Source organism: Mesocricetus auratus, unplaced genomic scaffold (genome assembly GCF_017639785.1).
Source record: "Mesocricetus auratus isolate SY011 unplaced genomic scaffold, BCM_Maur_2.0 Super-Scaffold_100006, whole genome shotgun sequence".
Lineage (NCBI taxonomy): Eukaryota > Metazoa > Chordata > Mammalia > Rodentia > Cricetidae > Mesocricetus > Mesocricetus auratus.
The window spans coordinates 78,826,413-78,839,956 of NW_024429190.1; the positions used below are offsets into that span (position 1 = coordinate 78,826,413).

Sequence of the window (13,544 nt, forward strand, 5' to 3'; positions counted from 1 at the left end):
ACCTTTTCCATGAGGCACTGATCTGATCTAAACTCAGAAGCCTTCCCACATCCCCACCATGGACAACCTTAGTCCTTATGATAGTGCAGATGGTCTCGGCAATGTGCACGCAACCCACCCAACCCTGCTCATTCCAATAGTGAATAGGGAGGGCTGAATTGTGTCCTTCCAAAGACTCATTTGTGGAAGACCTCAAAACTAAGAACTTAGAATGTGGCTATAATGGAGACTGAGTCCTTGACAAGGTAATTAAGTTAAAATGAGATTACTAGTGTGTCCTAAAGTAACTGGTGTCCATTTAAGAGATCAGGGCATAGACACATGAAGAGGGAGAGGACACCATCCACAATCAGTAAACCAGGATTCAGGAGAAACAGCCTGTGGATACTGGAATGTCTGACTTCCCGATCCAGAACAGTAAGAAATTTAACTTTTATTGTCACCCAGTCTGTGGTGTCTTTGGCAATGTGCTAGGTACTTCCCATCTTGTCAGGCCACCAGGTTCTAGTCAACTTGGTCTAATTAATGTTCGCAACACACCAAATGTACTTTGCCTCAGAACAAATGGGTTTTCCCTCCATCCTGCACTCTATCCAGCCCTCTCTCACTCACTCCCAGCTCACTTGTCACGTGCTTGGGTGTCATGGGGACACGCTGTTTAAAGCAGTACTCCATCTTCACCACATCCATCTTTCCCTATGCTTTTCTCTCATTATTCTCAGTGAGTATCCCTTGTTAATGAATGTTTCCCTCTAATAAACAAGGAAGAAATTCTGTTGCTTACTTCTGAATTTCCTGCACCAAAATGCACACAAGTGACCAGGTATTGAGTGAAAAAAACCAATGTTCTTTCGGCACTTACCTTCTCAGAACTGAGATGACTTCAGTAGTAGTTCTCAAGTCTAAGTCAGTGGTGGGGTCATCCAAGAACAAAATGGGATGCTCGGTGACCAGCTCCATTGCTATACTGGTCCTCTTCCTGAGCTCCTTAGATCTAGGCTAAAACACCAACAACCACCATTATCAACAAGGACACCACAGTCATTGTCATTTGGTAAACTAGCTGGTTCCAGCAATAAATATCATTATCCTGAGGAGCAGAGTGTGGACACCTGGGAGAATAAGGAGGATATTTCTCTTTACCAAGGGAGTATAAAGAGGCTTAGGTCAGAGTTGACATGAAGCCCATGCTAATGACAGTTACTGTTTGTCCTTATCAAATCACATATTCCAGGGCAATGAGTTAGCAAACTCCCAGACTGGCACAGTGGAATCTCTGTCTAAAGAATGAGGAAGATGGGACAGGAGAAGATGAAGTATCTCTAGTAAATCAGTAGTCATTTAACACCCTCCTGGCACACATTCTCTCTCTCTCTCTCTCTCTCTCTCTCTCTCTCTCTCTCTCTCTCTCTCTCTCTCTCTCTCTTTCTCTCTCTCTCCCCACACTAAACACACGAATATACACACACCACACAACACAACACAACAAACACACAGAGAGAAGCACACAGAAATACCTACACATACATTTTTTGGCAAAAATTTCACATTGTCTTTTTGGGACTTTTTAAACTGTCTTACAATTTTGGAAATTGACATCATTTACACTGCACTGTATCACAGACAAATCCTTGTAGGCAAATCCAAAGTGCAGTATGTTCTACAGGTCAAACTGGCACAGTCCTTGTACCAGTCAATATCACTGAGAGGGCAAGGTTTAGGGGGGACACAGAAACAGGGAACAGTTTTCTCCAAACAGGATAACCAAACCAGAGTGAAACCCTACTGACAGCATACAACAAAGGAAGTTAGAGGAATGTGGATGTGTGTGGTCAGGACAAGGCAGAGGATATAAATGAATTTTTCATTTGGATAGTTAAGAATAGGCTCTATAGATAAGCACATGTCCTTATTTTTATGGCTGAAAAGTAATTAAGTCTCAGGAATAAAATACTACCTAATGTTATTTTTAAACGTGACAGTGAGAAACAGCTTTAGAGAGTTGCTATTGTGAAAACTCAGAAGCCCAATAGGCTGGTATTAGCAAGTGTACTATTGTGCTGGCCACATAACAGTCACACTTTTATAGTAACCACATATTGCCTCTACATTTCTTAAATCAAACTCTTATGAAATTTTGAAGAGAAGTTCTAGCAGGGAAAAGCACTTCCCACACAAGCCTGAAGCCTGAGTTCAATCCCTGGAACTCACATATAAAAGCTATATGCAGCAGCAGGAATCTGTATTCCATCAAGAAGTGATTACAGTGAGATGGGAGGTGGATCAGGAGCATCAGGCATGTGCAGGGCATCAGCAGAATGGACGGACCCTGCCTTAAAAACAGGGTGGAAAGAGAGTGAAGACCATTAATAATGGTGTCCTATGTTCTCTATGTGTATGCTATGGCCTTCTGGTGGGGGCACAAACACACACACACACACACACACACACACACACACAGTGAGAGACAGACAGACATAGAGAGACCATGCTTTTTTGAAAGATATCATTTCAAAGCTATATTAAAATTCTGCAATCTATTACATTTTATGACTCCAAGAAGTTACTAAATAACTAATAAGCGATTTAGGGCAATAACTGGTTATCCTTAAACATAGAAAAGACAGGATTTTATTATAAATATAAAACCACATTAATAAACAGAGACAAAACATAAAATTCCATCAGTCATGAAAAAGAGAATGTGGTAAATGTCATCATTTCTATTGTTCTTCCCAAGAAGACAAACATCTCATAAATGTCTGTGGAGAATTATCATGGGAATTAAGGGCAAGTATCTTCCTATTCTTTCGCTGCCTCTAAGGAGGACCCAGCACAGGAGTTAATCCATAAGAATCCTAGTGTGGGTAGACCATCTTCATCCATACCCCCCATTTCTTTGCTCAGCAGACATCTGCATATAATCTTCTAATGGGTTGGTGTCGTGTGACAGGTAGGATGGTTCAGAGGACTCAAGAAGAAGGAAACAATCTTCATATAACAAATACAGTACCTATCAGGTTGTACAAACAACATAATAATAAGAACATTTGGGCAATGTGAATGGTTGTAGACTTGACAGGGCTGAGGATATCAAGAATTTGTTCATCTTGATAGTTAAGAGTGGAATTGCTAAGATAAGCAAATGTTCTTAGTTTTTTGAAAAATTAAGTATTCAGGAATACAGGATTGCATGATATTCTCTTAAAAATGTCAGTAAGAAAGTAGTTAGACGTGAGGTTTACCACTTATCTATTATCCCTCCTGATCCTGCACAAATCCTCATAGGAGTCACCAGGTCCATTAGCTGTCACTCTTGCCAATCTGTATCATTAACACCTAACACAGGAGATGGCAATAAATGTTGACAAAAGATAAGGAAGCAGAGAGTGAGGGCAAAAGGATATCCTAGGTTTGCATCTACTTGCTAAGATAAAATGATCTTACAAAAAGTAAACCAGGACCAAGGGGTTTTATTTCTGTACAGTTCAAAAGTAAGCCCCCCCATTGCAGGGAAGACAAGGAATGTAGCAGATGGAGCTGGTTGCATCCAGTCAAGAGCACAGAGAGGATGAATGCATGTATGCCTGACAGTGCTCAACTCAACTTTCTCCATCCTCATGCCACCCAGGACCCAAGCCCAAAGAATGGTGCTGCCTACGATGGACTGGGTCTTTTCACATCATTTAACTTAATCAAGACAATCACATACAGAAACACCCTCAAGACAACCTAACTAAAATTCCTCATAGAGACTCTGCTAGGGGATTCCATGTGATTCCAGACTGTGTCAACTTGATAGTTATAACTAGCCACCACAGACAGGATGAGATAAAAACACAGAGAAAGGCTATAGGAAATAACAGGCAGCAAACAAGTAAAAGTAAATGCTAAAGAGGCTAAGTAAAACCCTAAAGGGAAATAAATGCAGAGTGAAACACAGAACCAGAGTCCTCCATCTCACATCCTATGTCAGTCCAGAAATACAATCTGAAACAACGAAGGAGCAAGTAGGGAAAGGGACAATAAACAGAAGAAAGCACTTGTCAAGTTCTCTAAAGACTCAAGAGTTTAAGGCTGAAGAGTGGGCTCATGTGAGGAACACATGGAAATGGCCATGTGAGGAGCACTATTTCCTGCTGGATCACACTCTATCCCCAGGCTTTAGCATTGCTAAGATGGCTTCCCAGCTTAATACAGACAATAGCCACCTTGACCACACACATTATAGAAAACTGATGAAAATGGTCATATTATCCACACAGGGATGTCTTTCTGTCTCTGTCTTTCTCTGTCTCCCTCTCCCTCTCTGTATCTCTATCTTTATCTCTGTCTCTGTCTCTTGGTTCTTAGTCTTTCAAGACTTTTCTTCACATTACCTTGACATTTGACTTCCCATCCAGATGTAGAAGTTCAAGGGCCTCATTAATTCTCCTTCTTTTCTCATCTCTTGGCATAGACATGGGAAGTCGAAGAGCTGCTGAGAACTCTACATTCTCTCTCACAGTCACTGTGTACATCACTGTGTCATTCTTAAGATTAAATGGAATTTTAATTAAATATAGCTGTAACCAAGACAATCACTCTAACAACTGTAACCTAATCCTCATATAAACAATACGCTCTCCAATACTCTAAGGAAAAATAGTCTTTCAATGTTACTAATTTCTGTTGAATGTAATTTTCTGACCAGGCTGGTTCCCACTGTGGCTTTAGTCCCAAATAAAAACATGGAAGATATATTAGTTATGAAAGTGTTGGCAGGTATCTGGGGCTTCTTATTGGCTACCTTTTTCTTAATTATTAACTCATTTCTATAAATCTGTTCATTTCCCTGTGGTCTTATCTTACCAGAGAACACCTGCTGCTTCCTCTCTTCCTGGGCTCAAATGGTGACTCCCACTGGCGGGTTCTCCTGCCTACTTTTCCCAGAATTCTCCTCCCCTAGTGCTTCCTATCTCCCTGCCTCTACTGGCCATAGTGTTTTATTCATCAACCAATAAGAGAAACATATATGCAAAAGACCATTCCCCAACAAATTTCAACTATAGAGCCTGATGCAATCATTTTCACTCCCACTTCCATTGCCTTCCAAGTAGAGCTCAGGGATTTTGATGACCGCTACCTGCAATTATTTGCAGAAAACATCTAAGCAATAGAAGATGAAGGAAGGGCAAAGTTAGACTTTGTAGAATTAAATAACAGCTGCAATTACTTATACTGTACCACAGTTATCACACCCCAATTCCTCCCCATCTTCCTATTTAGTAATGCCAGCCTCAGGCTAGAAAGTCATTAGGAAAGGCTGGTGTAGAGAAAGTTGGGCCTATAAATGTGTCATATAATAAACTGGAAACACAAAAATCTATAAACTGAGCATCTAATCATACTGAAATAGAGGAAATCTAAAATTACAAACCCACAAACACTTACTTGTGGGACATAACCAGAAGTACATTTGAAATTAGCAGGTCGAGGTTTTCCATTTATCAAAATATCTCCTGATAATCCACGTGGATCATTTCTTGCAGCTAAGACATCTAATAACCTACAAAGGGTTATATGTTTTGTGACTTACTTTCTCCCTTCATTAACAGCTATCACCATTTAGTCATGCAGAACAAAATTATTCATATCAAAAGTTTTCCTGAAATCACACACACACACATACACACACACACACACACACACACACACACACACACACCTTTCTTTTCAGTATGTGCTCTTATACAGACTAGAATTAGTAATGCAACACATGATTCACATGACCACCCCTCCCTGCTAGCTGACCTTGGGGACTAAAACAGGTAACATCTTGCTGAATTTTGAGAATTGTGCCTAGTGATACTTTCTTGTCCCCAGAAACTTCTCCTTCATCTTTCTAATTGTAATACTATATCCCCACATTAAATAATAATATGATCCAACAACAAATGCCAATCGCTCTATCATTTCCCATCAGGAAAGTGACCCAGTAAGACTCTGTTGGTGTAGAAAATGAGAATGCACCCTCCTGCACATTATCTCCAGCACATGGGACAAACTCATACGTATACACTCACACAGTACTTAGATAACCCCTATAGAAGTGGTTTACAGCATGGAAACTGGATGGAAATGGCTTGCACATGCTTTCCATTATACTCACAAAGATCTACTCCCATCCTGAGGTCCCATGATGGCATTGAGGCCAGGTTTCATGATCCCACTGCAGACACAAAGTCAAACTGAGTGATTTTTCTATTTAAAAGAAGTTATATTACCTTAGCATCTACACTGAATATTCTCTTGAAGTTGGAGAAATTGTACACAGAAAATAAGTACAAACTCATAAAATTGACATATTAATAGAAGTCTATTATTTACAAAATGTGTCAATTTTTTAGTGGGAACTCATCAGAAAAATGGCTCAGATATCACAAAATCCCCTTTGTCACTATTTAAATGACTTATTATTTTGTAATGTGGCACATCTAAGTTCAGTGTCCCTGAAACAAGTAGCAGGTTCTCATAAAGACTCAATTATGCATACATATGGTGTCAAGTAGGTAACAGTTTCTTGCTAATGTTTACCATCAGTGTCTTCATATAGTCCTGCTTGCTACCTAGTAAATCTAACCAAGTGAAACTAATGAGTCATGGGATATCAGTGGATGTGTCCTTACTATTCAGATAGAATCAAATCAAAATCAATGCTTCCTAAGTAGAAATCCAAACACTAAAAAGAAGCACTCCAGAGAGAGGAGAGCATTACCAAGTTTAATACTCATAACAACAAAACAAAACCATCTGAAACAAAATAGAAAAGCTAAATGCAGACACATAAAATGATAATTTCCTTTCCTGATAAAGAGATTAGAATATGATCAGTTTAGAGTTAGGAGTCATACCTCAAGAAGAGGATGTAATCATTGATGAATAAGTATAACAAAAATACAAGTTATGTCAGAAAACTGATTCAGAGTAGTTAATATTCCGATTGAAAAAAGGCATTTTCCGATAGAAAACTTACCTGAATTACCATTTGTTATTTCATATCTGGACAATGTGTCAATCCTTTGACCTGCCCATTCCCCTCTTGGTAACAAAATGATGGAGGTTAGAGGTGGAGGAGCAGAAACGACCAGTGACCAAGAACAGAGAGGATGATTGGGGTAGGGAGGAAGAATATATGCCGACTGGAAAGGAGATGTTGATCTGTGTGCTCTGTCCTTAGATTTGGTTGGAAGCGTGGCTTCTCTGTGTCTTGGGACAATGTGTGGATCATTGTATTTATCTCTTTGTAGCTCTTGGTGAATTTTGAGCAAATACATGAGGACCCAGACTTTCTGCTGTTGGGACTTCCTCATTGCTTCCATCTCATCACTTGTAACTGCCTAGTCAGCCTGTTATAAACTCAGGTCAGTTTTGAGAAGGAACGTGTAACAGATGTGTACAAAATTCTTTTAAACTTTAAATTTGTAGCACATAAATTTGCAAAATTCCCTTATATAACTTGACAGTATGCCTTTTATATTACATTTTTGTCCTTAGATTTATTGAATTACAATCATTTCTCAGAATTGTTTTTCTTGTTTTGTTTTGTTAATTTTCTTAAGAGTTTTTCAAGCTTGCTTGTATTTTCAAAGAACAAATTTCTCTGTCATTAATCCATTATATTGTTCTTTTAATCTCCATCTCATTAATTTCACTGTGATCATGGGTCTATCTGTATGTATAACAAGGTGAGACTGGGGGATGGTTCATTGGGTGAAGCACTTGCTGTATGAAGACGAAGACCTAAGGGAAACATCCAGAATTCACATAATGTTGGGTACAGTCGTGGGCACCTGTAACAACATGCTCTATGGAGAGATGGGAGAGAGAGACAGGAGAATCCCAGGATATTTGCAGACTGCTAGCCTGGCATACACCTCAGTGGACAATGAGAACTCTGTCTGCTACAGGGTGGAAGGTGCACACCAATGCCCAAGATTGTCTTCTTATGGCCTTGTGCCACAGTGTGTCAACACATCCACTCATCTGCACATGTGAACATGCACACATATACAATTATACACACAGTAAGACATACATATACATTAATGTACACACCCATGCACACAGATTATTAATAATAGAGAAAGTCTATGCATGTGTGTTCAATGTACTGGTCTCTTTAGTTCATGCACATACCTGACATTTGATAGTTTTTCTATAACCCCAGTCTTTTTACAAAATGGAAAGTCACTCTCTGTTTCTTGATAGCTGATGTTATGAAAACTTAACACAGCCTCTCCAGTCAATGTGTTCCGGTCACTGGTGTTCATTCCAGGAAGGTCATTGGGATTTCTTTCTATCATTGGAATTGCAACAGGGTCATCTTTGGAAGACATCTCCAGAGGTTCGTCCATCCTGTAGAAGGAACAGCAATAGTGAGTTAATGGACAGCACAGAACACTTAGAGATTGTATTAAACATTGGGATCACAGGCAGATTCCTTTCAGATGAACACTACATACTGCTGTGATTACCTAACAACCCAATGAGAAACAAACATAACTGAGTACATAAACCCCCCTTACATATCAAATTCCTACGAAACAAATGAGCCCAATTGAGTAGAGTATAAATGTTGTTGTTCACTATTCATTCATAGAGGATGAAGGGAACAGATGGGGGTTAGAGTTCTCTGACTTAAAAAGCATATTATAATATTATATAAGCTCAGGGGTATAATACATGACTACCATTACCACATCACTTATGCATATATTCATGAGCATAAGGTATGGGGGGCCATGGGTAGGTGGGTGTGGGTGTGCATACCTGTGTATATATGTGGATTTGTGGAAGGCAAAATCATATAGCATATACACACAGAGAGAGAGAGAGATCTGTTCTGGAACAGGCTGGCCAAAATACACAGTTGGTTCAAGGTTTGGTGTCAGTTCAAAATATAGAGGTGGTTCGAGGGGCAGATTTCTTCAAAGCACAGAGCTGACTCCAGGCATAAGGGGAATGAACAATTGTGAGTTCAAGTGAGCCATGTCAATTTGGGCTGATCATGATAAGCAGAAGACCTGGAGACAGAGTTGAGATTTTGTTGCCTTGTATCTAGTGATGCATATATCTGGAGTCCTGATGATGGGTCAGAGTATGATTCAAGAGATGGAATGCAGCGCTCATGGCTCTGGTGATTTGGACAAACATATAAGCTTGTTATCTTGGAAAAGGTCTTCAAACATCCATGAGTCTAGGTGCTCCTGGCTTCGTATGTTTATATTTCAGAATAATTTATTTGTACTAGTTAGTTGTTTATTAACCTTGTTTATTCTCTATGCATGACACTTGCACACATAAGAGAAAGAGTCATTTTGCCTCAGCATTTGCTTTTCAAATGAAGCAAGCCACTGTTATATAAAATGGAGTCACTCATGGCAAGGCACACTCTGAAAACTACTGTCCTATACAATACAAGGAACGGAACACAGGTGGACACAATCTGATCTCTATGTGCTTCATGACTCACAGTGCTAGAACCAGGAGCTCTGCTCTCTGAGTTTGAGCTGTGGTGTGGATCCACAATCATCAAAAACTTGTCATGGTGCCCTGAGATGCAAGGTTGGTAGGCAGCCAGAGGGACAGTAGTGGAGGTGGGAGTGACTGACAGACACACGCCTAGCATAGGCTGTGGAGGCATGAGGACAGGAAGCCCTGCCTCCTGAAACCAGGGATGATGTGGCTTCTGTGGATGGATGACTGCTGAGCCTGAGAGCTCTGAGCAGGTGCTGGCAGGTTCCTTGGTGTCTGACACTATCTCATGCAGCTGTTGGTCACTGTCTTAGTTAGGGTTTCTATTACCGTGAAGAGACACCATGGCCGTGACAACTCTTATAAAGGAAATCATTTAATTGGGTGGCTCACTGACAATTCAGAGTTTTAGTCCATTATCATCATGGTTTGACAAGGTGGAATGCATGCACACATTTTGCTAGAGAAGTAGCTGAGAGTTCTACATCTTATGCAGGAAACAGGAAGCAGTCCGTCTCAGTCATAAAGGAGGCCACAAAACCCACCTCCACAGTGATGCATTTCCTCCAGCAAGACCACACCTACTCCAACAAGGCCTTACCTCTTACTAGTGCCAATTTCTTTGAAGGCCACTTTATCAAACCACTACAGTCACTGCCAAGGCTTATGTGCAACTCCTACACCCACAGGGCCATATTACAGGTTATCATTGATGTGGTTCTTCAGTGTCATTGCTAGAAAGTCTGGACTGTTGTTGCCTCTCTGCTTTGGAAGATTTCCTTATGCCTTCTAGTAGCATGATAGTCCTCAGGGTGTGGTAGGGCGGAGAGGGGGAGCATTCAAGTCAGTTAGAGCTCAGGGACCTCCGGGTTCTGTGTGTGAAGAGCATGGAGTCTTTAGCGATGTGGAATTAGCATCCACTTATAGGCTAAGGGAAACAGCAATAGACTCTATGTCTCAAGAGTGTCTTGGACAGACATTGCCAACAACTCAAAAGAGGTCTTCTCGTGTTTGGTATTTGTTCTTGATTTTTTCTAAGGGTTCTTTGGGAGCTCCATCGGCCTAGATGAGAAAGGTTCATTTCAACCATATATGTATATGTATACACTGGATTGTGGGCATTATAACTTTTACTGTTTTAGGGACATAGTTAATAGTGTGATTCTTTGAGGTTATTTCATCCATCCATATTGCTATTTTGCATGCATCCATCCTTATTCTGTGTTTACCTTCCTTCCCCTTTCCAAAGGAGAACATCTTTTCTCCAATCAGATAACTTGTATCTTAAAAATATAAATCCTTTACCAATTTGTGCATCATCATTCCATGGGGACCATACTAATATTCTCTATCCTTCCAGGTTTAGTATAATACCCCACTCCAATCCATACAAACTCCAAGAACTCAAAAGTTCACAAACTTCAGAGTTAACTGTAGAGTAGATCAAATGGACTCAGAAGACTTCTCCAGAATTTTATATACAATAGAAATGATATACATACATATACAGTAGATATAAGTTCACATCTTCCTCAAATCTCATTCATTTTTGTCAAGACAGATCACATCTTAAGCTGTAATGCAATTTTTAATAAATAAAAAGGCTAATTTCTTATATCATACCAGATCATAATCTCAATAGATGGAGTCTTTGAAAAACTAAATTCATTCTTGATTTCAACCCTGAACAAAGCATGAAGAGAAAGTTCATACCTGCACAAAATTAAGGTTACTCGGATAATCCTACCTACAGCATTATGCAGAATACGTAATAACTCAAATTAGTTTCTCTAAATAGAGGGTAGAGCCAAGGGCGACCAGACCTCAACTATTATTTAATACAGTGCTTGAATCCTCCGAGGAATAGAACTAAAGAGAGTGTGGGAGCCCACAGGTGACTCAGTTTGCACCTGGAGTCTATTCAGACATAAGGCATTAGAGTACAAGCTTCCTTGTTTCAGTCTCTTTGAGAGCTGTGAGATAGTTCTGATTAAGTCCACAGAAAAGAGCATATTATCTAACTAACAAGCTTCGGTTGCCAGCCGAAAGGCACATAAGAGATAGGGAATGAAGATGCTTGCTGCTAGCAGGACCCATGGGATAGATAGTGGACCTGGCTGCTCCTAGGTTCCAGGGTAGTGCAGGAGGGAGCTGGTAAACTGACTATGCTGCTCTTTGTTCTGCTTTGCCTCTAGTCTGTATATAACCATGAAAGGCATGGACTGAGTAGTCCTCCCGAATCTATCCTGTGTTTCTGTCTCTGTTTCTTTATCTGCCATTACTTAATCCTCATGACCCTACTTGGGTAACCCAACTGACTCATTGGAGAAGGCTGCAAACAGAGAGAGAGAGAGAGAGAGAGAGAGAGAGAGAGAGAGAGGGAGGGAGGGAGGGAGGGAGGGAGGGAGGGAGGGAGGGAGAGAGGGAGGGAGAGAGAGAGAGGAAAGGAAGAAGTCAAAGTACCCTATAAGTAGATGAAATGCTTCTATGTTGGAAATGCCACAGGGTTGCCCGAGCACTTGCCTAACAGATGGAAGTCTCTGGATTTGGTCCTCTGAACCACATACAAAGAAAAAGGCCCTGAAAACCATCCAGGACCCAAGCAAGGTGTCTCTGCCAATTAACAAGCTGGGTTAACAACACTGGCGATCTGAGTCAATTCAAGAACACCACAAAAAGTTGAACATCGTGGCAAGTCTTTGAAATCCCAGCACAGGGCAATTACCTGAAAACTGAAGGGCCAGCTCAGCTGGATTGCCATAATGGAAGACAGTCCAGGAGAGACTGTCTCAACAAGCTGGAAAAACAGAACTGACTTTCAAAAGTTATCCTGTGATCTCCACACACGGTGTAACACATAAGCACACACACATGCACACACACATACACACACACACAAATACATACACACCACACACATGAACACATACACACACACACGAATACATACACACCACACACATGAACACACACACAAACCCACATACATACCACACACCCAGATGCACAGACTGACACCACACACGCATGCACACACACACACACACACACCACAATGCACACACACACTTGTATACACACACATGCACCCACACACCACACCACACACACATGCACACAAAAACACACTGAAAAGACTGAGAGCAGCTGTGGAAAAGTATTTCTGCACTTAAATAAGCAGAGTAGGTTTTTGAAACATGCTTGCATACCTCTAAATGTACATATAGCCACAGAATTGTGCACTGTAAGTCTGTCAGGTGTGTAATGCTAATTATGTTATAATTAAGTCATTCCTGTGTTGAAAAAGTGTGAGGCCAAAGTCATATAGACTGTTAATTTTTGTTTTACACCCTGAAGTGAGTTGGGCAATAATTTTTGTGGAGGAGAAATTTTACTTTTCTATGCACCAACTCAGCTTTGTGAGGGGGCGTGGGTGTGGGTGTGGAAGGTAAGATTTCCATTTCTTTACTTTTCATAATCCATCTTAATCCTAATTAATTTTATCAAGCATGTGATTCTGAGATTTCCTACGTAATGTGGTTTACAAATAAAACCAAACTTAAACCAATAATAGTCAACAGAATGTCTGGGGTGTCAGGAAAGCTGCCCCAACCTGATCATACAGTGTTCAAATGCACTGAGATGTCACATGGTACTCCCAAAATATATGCAATGTGACTTTAAGATGAGTATTTGACAAATATTTAAAGGGCACAAAATTCACTTAATCCATACACAATCTTGGTTTATCTTAAAGACCCGTTCATCAAGAGTGTCTGTAACACTCAGGGAAGGAAACGACAACTCAGGTTACCTTAACAGAGGCACTGCTGCTGGCATTATAGCATGGTTCTAGGCATAGCCTTCCTTTGAGTCTCCTCCCCATCCCATATTAACACACATAAGAGATGTTCACTCTTAAGTAAGTCCAGGAGAAGCTTCTCTGAAAAGCGACTGTTTCCCCTTCTTGTTCCTGAGCTGTGAGACTGATCAGCCCTTTCTCTCTATGGTCTCAAGAATGAAACTTA

General features: G+C 40.5%; 1 pseudogene; it reads right to left on the reverse strand.

Annotated features, from left to right (window-relative positions):
- The window catches only part of LOC101822585, a 38,014-nt pseudogene that overhangs the window by 22,471 nt on the left and 1,999 nt on the right, over window positions 1-13,544 (reverse strand).